Source organism: Pteropus vampyrus, unplaced genomic scaffold (assembly GCF_000151845.1).
Source record: "Pteropus vampyrus isolate Shadow unplaced genomic scaffold, Pvam_2.0 Scaffold463, whole genome shotgun sequence".
Taxonomy (NCBI): Eukaryota; Metazoa; Chordata; class Mammalia; order Chiroptera; family Pteropodidae; genus Pteropus; species Pteropus vampyrus.
Window position 1 is genome coordinate 759,433 of NW_011889244.1, and position 7,870 is coordinate 767,302.

Sequence of the window (7,870 nt, forward strand, 5' to 3'; positions counted from 1 at the left end):
TCCTGGTTGATATCCTCTAAGACTGACCACTGTGGAGCCCTAGGGGAATTTGAGTAAATGCTACCAATACTGTTGCTAATACTGACAGGGACTGACACTGAGGGTAGCAATCATGAATGAATATTTATAAGTGGGGGAAAAAAGGCATTATTAAGTCTCAAAGTAGGGATCTAAGAGGTTTGGACACCACCTACCGGAAGTCAAAAGAAAAACACTTCTTAGCAGCAGGCTAAAGTGAGACCTCTATATAATAAATCTTCCTGGAAAAAAAAGAAAAGAAAAGCAGAATACACTCCCATCATTGCCTAGGTGGAGAAATAGTCTATGAAACACCATGAACAACCAAGGTGTCAAGGCAGCTCAGAAAGAGAAAAATCTCCAGAAAATAAGCTTAAATATATGAAATATGTGACTTAAATGACAAAGAATTCAGGATTGTACTTCTGAAAAAACTCAGTGAGATCCAAAATAATTCAGATGAACAATTCTAGGAGTTGAGAAAAAAAGAAATCAACAGAATGAGTTTTTTAGTAAGCAGATTGAAACCCTCATAAAGAACCAAATAGAACTTCTGGAGATGAAAAACATACTAACAGAGATGAAGAATGAAATAGCAAGCTTAGGAATAGAGCTGATCAAATGGAGGAAAGGATTATTGAAGATAGAAATCTAGAAATAATTCAGAAGGAAAAGAGAGACCAAAGAATGAAAAATAATGAAAGAGAAATACAAGAACTAGCTGACGCCATGAGGAGAGGAAATATAAGAATAATGAGTATTACAGAAGGAGAAGAAAAGGAGAAGGAATCAGAGAGCATTTTCAAACAAATAGTTGTTGAGAATTTCCCAAATCTAAAGAATGAGCTGGAGCATCAAATCTAAGAAGCTAACAGAACATCCAATTATCTCAACCCCAAAAGGCCTTCTCCAAGACACATTATATTAGAATTATCAAAAATTAATGACAAAGAAAGAATTTTCAAGGTAGTCAGGGAAAAGAAGATGGTAACCTATAAAGAAAAACCCATTAGACTATCTTCAGATTTCTCAGCACAAATTTTACAAGCATGAAAGGGGTGGAATCAAATATTCAAATTATTAAATGAAAGGAATTATCAGCCAAGAATAATGCATCCAGCTAAGCTCTCCTTTAGATATAAAGAAGAAATAAAGACCTTTCCAGACACGAAAGTTGAGAGAATTCTCTGCTATTAGGCCTGCACTACAGGAAATACTGAAAGGGGTCAGCTCACCTGAAACAAAATGACGAAAAAACACCTATGAGTAAGGTGACTAGCAGGCAGACAGAAGCAGAGTAGTGTAACCCTTATTAAGAACAGGGAATTATAAGCTTAAATAATAAGAAGAGAATTGCTATTGCAAGATAGAAATGAATGTTCAGCATACATAAGGATGTTTTGGGAAAATAACAAAAGGGGAGGAATCAAAGATCCAAATTCACAAAAATGGAGATAAGGCATGTGCAGAAGAAAAGATGACTGTATATATATACATATTCATAATGGTAACCACAAGCCAAAGATCCATAACTGAAGTATATAACATAAAACCAGAGGGAAAATCTATAAATTAAAAAACAATTAAAACCAAATTAAAAAAAAAAGATAGCAATGCAAGGCAAGGAAACAATGGAAACACCAAGCTACCAGAAAGCAAAAGATAAAATGACTATAGGAAAACCTCACATTTCAATAATCACCCTAAATGTAAATGGACTGAACTCACCAATAAAAAGGCACAGAGTTGCAGATTGGATCAAAAAACAAAACCCAACCATATGCTGCCTCCAGGAAATACATCTTAGTTCCAAAGACTCAAAGTGAAAGGGTGGAAAATGATATTTCAAGCAAATGGAATTTAGAGAAAAGTGGAAGTACTAAAGCAGTAGAAAAAGCAGTACTAATATCGAAAGAAATAGACTTCGAACTGAAAAAGGTAAAGAAAGATACTGAGGAACACTTCATAATGATAAAGGTACCATAAATCTAAAAGCAACAATCATGACAAACAGAGACTTGTGGACATGGACAATAGACTAGTGGTTACCAGAGGGTAGGCGGGTAGAGTGGAGGTAGATGAGGTAAAAGGGGTCAAATATGTGGTGACAGAAAGAAATACCTATGTGTGGTGAACATACAATGCATATATATATATATATATATATATATATATATATATATATATATATATATATATACACATGACATACTGTTGAATTGTACACTTGAAACTTATTGGATTTCTTTGACCAATGTCACTATAATATAAATAGAGAGATAGATAGAGAGATGATAGATAGATAGATAGATAGATAGATAGATAGATAGATAGATAGATAGATAATACTAGAATGGATTCAGGCTCATCAAATATGTTTAGCTCAATGAGTTCATATTGATACTGAAAAGAAATTATAGGGAAAAATCATACATTTATCCTCCTTTTCCTTTATAAATTGTACAATTAGGCAACTAAGAAGTAGATAAAGAAAATTCTATCTTATGAAAGGATTATACTTAATGTATGAAATGTATTTTGCTATCTCGCAAGCCTCTGATGAAATAATGGATCACAGTATTTAACGTCAGTGGTTACAAACATCACAGAGAAAGAGCTCGACATAATGGGCATCCTGATAGAAGAACTAGAGTAAAGACTATGAAAAACTCTTGTAAAACAAACTGAACCTGAATCTGATCAAGCCTCTAGAGCCAACTAAAGGAATCAAGAAGGCAGAGGGACATGTTAAATTATACCACAGGGATGGAATCTGCAAAATTCACATGGTGTAAAACTGAGCATCAAACAACTGATTTCTTCTAGAAATAAATTTTAAGGGGAAAAGGGATGGAAGGCAGTCTCGTTAATGAAAAACGTCTTAAAAGATATATCATCCAATCATAATGTGAGAAACTTGTTTATAACCTGAATTTGTTTAATGCTGAAGAAATTTCTATTTATGACAATTATGAGACAATTGGAAATTTGAACAGTGGATGTTTAATAATATTAAAGAATGTTTTAGATGTAATATTGGCATATGGTGTTGTTTTAAAAAGGTCATTCCTTTAGAGAGTCAGCCAACGTATGGATGGTATGAGAGATTTGTTTTCAAATAATACTGAATTGAGGGAAGTAGATGGGAACTTGGGTGGGCCCTGGGTTGAATGTGGTTGGAGTGGGTGACAGGTATGTTACATTATTTTGTCTACTTTTGTGTGTGTCTCAGATTCTCTGTAGTAGAAAATTTAAATGAGTGGTTATAATTCTTAAGTGGCTGTTAAAATATCAAATCTGACAAGGGAGGAGAGTGAATCAAGTTACTTTTGTTTTTCATGATGAGAAAGATAAATGCCAAACCGTCACAGAGGCTGCTTGCCAGGATAGGATGATTGGTATCGAGCTAGAGGGATTTGACTTAACCTTGAATATTCCTATAATTTTTTAAATAACAAATATGTATGTACTTTTATAATATCTAAAGCTTTAAGAAAAGATGTTTCCCTTTTGTGTCTAATAACCCAGCTCAGATGATCACAAATATTCAGTTCCTTAAAGTAACAGAAGCGTTCTTGCAATTAGGGTCACTGAAATGAAAGAGTGTCATGTGTTTTGACATGACACCCAATCAAATAGATTATAATGATGAGGCAGAAATCAATTTTGGAAAATGAGGGCAAAGCCCAAGGAAATCAATCTAAGGACTAGAGCAAGGGACTGCCCACCACTTTGAGGCTCTATTAGTCAGTGAGCTACATGGCCGGACCCAACAGGGGCCTGGGACTCTGTATAATAAACCTAAGAAAAAATGTATTTGTGTTGCTTACTCTCTTTTATTGCCACGACATTCAATTTTTGCTCAAAGAAGCCAAGGTAGAAAGCACACAAGGTGATTTATGATATCTTTTTATAAGGGGCCCTCTTAGTTCTTGTGATCTATGTCTTCAAATATATGACCCCAGCCAGTGGGTCATTTATACATCCAATGTATCTGAGGTGGGAGACTATATAAGATGATGGTAAATGGTAAATGTTTTGCCACAAACTACATACCAAGCTTTGATACAGCAACCACTATGTATGCAGTGAGCTATTATAGGGATAGTTACGGCCATAACAACCACTTTTTCAATAGATATCTGTGGTATGCCTACCATGAGCTAGGGCTTATTGTAAGTGCTATGGATACAGAGGTGAATAAAGCAAAAATCTTTCTTTTATGGAGCTTGTAATCTAGTGGGACAGAGAGATAATAACATATAATATGATGTCAAATGATGACATGAACTGTAGAGGAAAACAAAGCAGGGTATGTAGATAGTTATGGGGCTGCTGCCATAAGCACATACTGAAAGTCTGCTGTGTGGCCAATGCAAGACTAGGAGCTTTATATTCGTATGTAGAGCAGGCATTATTATTTCACTATTACAGATGTGGAAACTGAGGCTTAAAGAAGTGAAGCTTATTTAGCAAGTAAGTGGAGGCAGATTTGAACTCTCTTCCTTCTTTTCTCCTCTTCCTCCTTCTTCTCTCTCTCTTCCAATTTTAAACTTTGAGATCTTAATTATTATGATGGAGACATAGTAGAAAGACGGAAAGTCAGGTCAATACATAAAGAATGAGCTCATTCTTAGTAACAATGGCCTTGTTTTATGCTTCCTCACTTTCCTCATATATACCTACCACATAGAGTTGCTTCTAGGATTACGTGATTGATAAAATATGTATATATTGGTAAGAACATCTGGCTTATCAAAAGTCCTCAACACATGTTATATTGTCAAATATGATTGACGGGTAGATGGTAAGGGGTTGATAAATATCTGAGATAATACTTGGAATACTTTTTCGGGGGAACCTGATTACACAAAAATAGGCATGTAGAGAAGATCAGGAGATCCCAAGGTATTGGGGGAAAGACTAGGAGAACACCAAGGCCAACATCATCCTCTTCCCATTTGCCTCCAATAGACCTTGGATGCAGGAATAATGTGTGAAGAAAAAGTATACCTAAATATTTAACAAAATTGTTTTCTATTTTTTTATTTTATTCATTTTATTTTATTTTACACCTACAGCACCTGGTCTTCCTAGGTGGTCTCCCATCCAAGTACTAACCAGGCCCGACCCTGCTTAGCTTCCGAGATCAGACGGTATTGGGCTTGTTCAGGGTAACATGGCCGTAGACCAAAATTGTTTTCTAAAAGTCAACAGCAGCGAGTAGTGCAGGTTGCTTTTTTAATTGATGAGGAGAATCTCAGCTTGAGGCTTCAATAGTGTTCCTCACATTGGCTGAAAATCAAAATAACTGGGAGAACTTTTTGAAAATACAAACTCAAAGTTCCAAGGTAGAAAGTTCTACAATGGAAAATTTTAAAGACCACTAGTAGAAAGGGAACAAAACCGTTTGTTCACTGCTTTATCCCCAGAACCTAGAGCAGTGCCTGGTATGGAGGACATATTCAATTAGTATCAGTTGAATGAATTTTTTTTTATCCTCACCTCCTTCCTTTCCTTCTTTCCCCCAAACACATAGGGCATTTTTCCCTGTGAAATGCTCTGCGAGATGTTCTGCGTATTCCATTTAGAGTCTTCTCAGGGATGTGCCGTATGTAAATGGAAAAGAAGTGACTTTGTCCTTGATGGGATTTAAGGGGACATAGTCAGATCTGTTTGCTCCAAACTTCTCCTTGCTGTCTCTGCCAGAGGGCTAGCAATTTCCATCACTGCAGCACTTCCTGTGTTGAGATTTTGTGTCTCTGGGAAACTCCAATCACTATGACGTAACACATTACCTTAGGAGAGGAAGGATGTTAGAAAAGGAAGATGGAGAGCACCAAGGGTAAAAACACTTTATTCATAGTGAGGAATGAGTGAAGAAAACACAATGGAGTCAGTGCAGCTAAACTGACTTAAAGTGGAGTCTGTATAGTCAAACTGACAAAACTGGTTCAGATCAAATGGGCTGAAGCAACAGAAATAGATTTTATATTACTTTCACTAGCCTAAGGACTTAAGCTTTTGAACTTTTCAATTGTGCATCAATGCCTGGAGATACATAAATTCCTATAGATAACCTTTGAAGGACTTAGGAAAGAATGAAGAACTTGTGTCCAGACTGCCTGACATCTATTATCCAGACCACCAGACATCTGGAAGATTGCCAACTCAGACCAATCCAAAGGCCAAGAATGCAGGATTCTTCTCAAGAATGTAATTTAAGAAATTTCAGCTTTTTTTTTTATAACATTCTGGGTGTTACCTGGTAGTGTTTTTCATTTGCAAATCTTACAATCCTTGAATAAAACTGTCATTTTAAATTTTAGGAAAGCCTCCTGATTCATTTATGCTCAGTCCGCAGTAGCCTATCACGTATTAGCACTAGCTGGGCTGTGAGAATGTTGGCTACCACTTTGAGAAGCGGAGGCATGATCTTGAAGGAATGATGCAGGGCAGGATTGACAGGAAGTAGCAATAAGGAAAAGTCCCAGAGCATGGGAATGGTAGGCCAGGAGGAGCACCCAGGAAGCTGGCAGGGTAGGAGTGGGGGTGAGGGGAGTTTTTGCATGTAGTGGTGGTAATGGTGGTGGGCATTTGAAGAAAACAGAGAGATGTTCACTTTTTTTTAAATTAATTTTTATTATGGCGACATTAGTTAACAAAATTCAGTAAGTTTAAGGTGTGTAATTTAACAGTAAGTCATATATATATATATATATATATACACACACACACACATATATATATATTGCATTGTGTGTTCACTGCCCATACTTCGATTTCTTTCTGTCACCACATATGAGACCCCTTTTACCCCATCTACCTTCCCCCTTCCCCCTCCCCCAACTCTCTGGTAACCGCTAGTTCATTGCCCACAGCCATGAGTCTCTTTTGTTTGTTCTGTTCATTTGTTGCTTTCAGGTTTATATCCCACATATAAGTAATATCATGTGGTTTTCAACTTTTTCTGTCTGGCTTATTTTGCTTAGCACGATTATCTCGAGGTCCATCCCTGTTGTCGCAAATGGCAGTATTTCATCTCTTCTTATGGCTGAGTAATATTCCATTGTATATATGTACCACAGCTTCTTTAGCCAATCATCTATCATAGGACACTTCCGTTGCTTCTATGTCCTGGCCACTGTGAATAATGCTGCTGTGAACATCGGTGTGCAAATATCTTTTCAGATATGGGTTTTCAAGTCTTTGGGGTAAATATCCAGTAGAGGGATTGCTGGGAGATGTTCACACTTAAAAGAAACTTTTCCTAAGTAACACTTTGAGGCTGGTCTGGTGACATTAATGGCTCCAAGTGCTCGGTACACCTGTTGAAATGTATTGCTGAGTATTAGCAGTTCAATTTCGCAGATATTTTTGGCGTATCTTCTCAGAGTAAGTTTGGGATACAGGAGACAGGCCCATACACTATCTCACAAAACACTGACATTCTCAAGTCAGATTCACAGATTTACACTATTCCTAGGGCTCTGCGATATCTGATCATTGTTTCCTGAGGTTATTTCAGGTTGTTCTTTCTCTGGCCTTGGGTGTTTTACACACACACACATATACACACACACTAATGAGTATTCAGCTGAATACTTGAGGATCATTCTGCAGATCTCAAAGTTCCCTCTTGGTGTAGCAGTCTTGTCTTTGGTATTCTGCCCCACAAACTCTAAAAGCCTCAACCTCTCCAGATCCTCAGCTGTTTTGTCAACTCAGGAAGACTCTGGTAAGGCACCCTTTCTATGCTGTGGGACCTGGAAACAGTAGGTTGGGGCAGTCATTCAGCTCACCTCATTTGTCCACCGTTTCTTAGAAATGACTGACTGTTCTTCATTGTCTG

At 37.0% G+C, this 7,870-nt stretch overlaps 1 pseudogene; it reads right to left on the reverse strand.

The window, feature by feature from the left end:
- Positions 1-5,090: 5,090 nt before the first annotated feature.
- Positions 5,091-5,209, reverse strand: LOC111732500 (annotated as a pseudogene).
- Between the last annotated feature and the right edge of the window lie 2,661 nt (positions 5,210-7,870).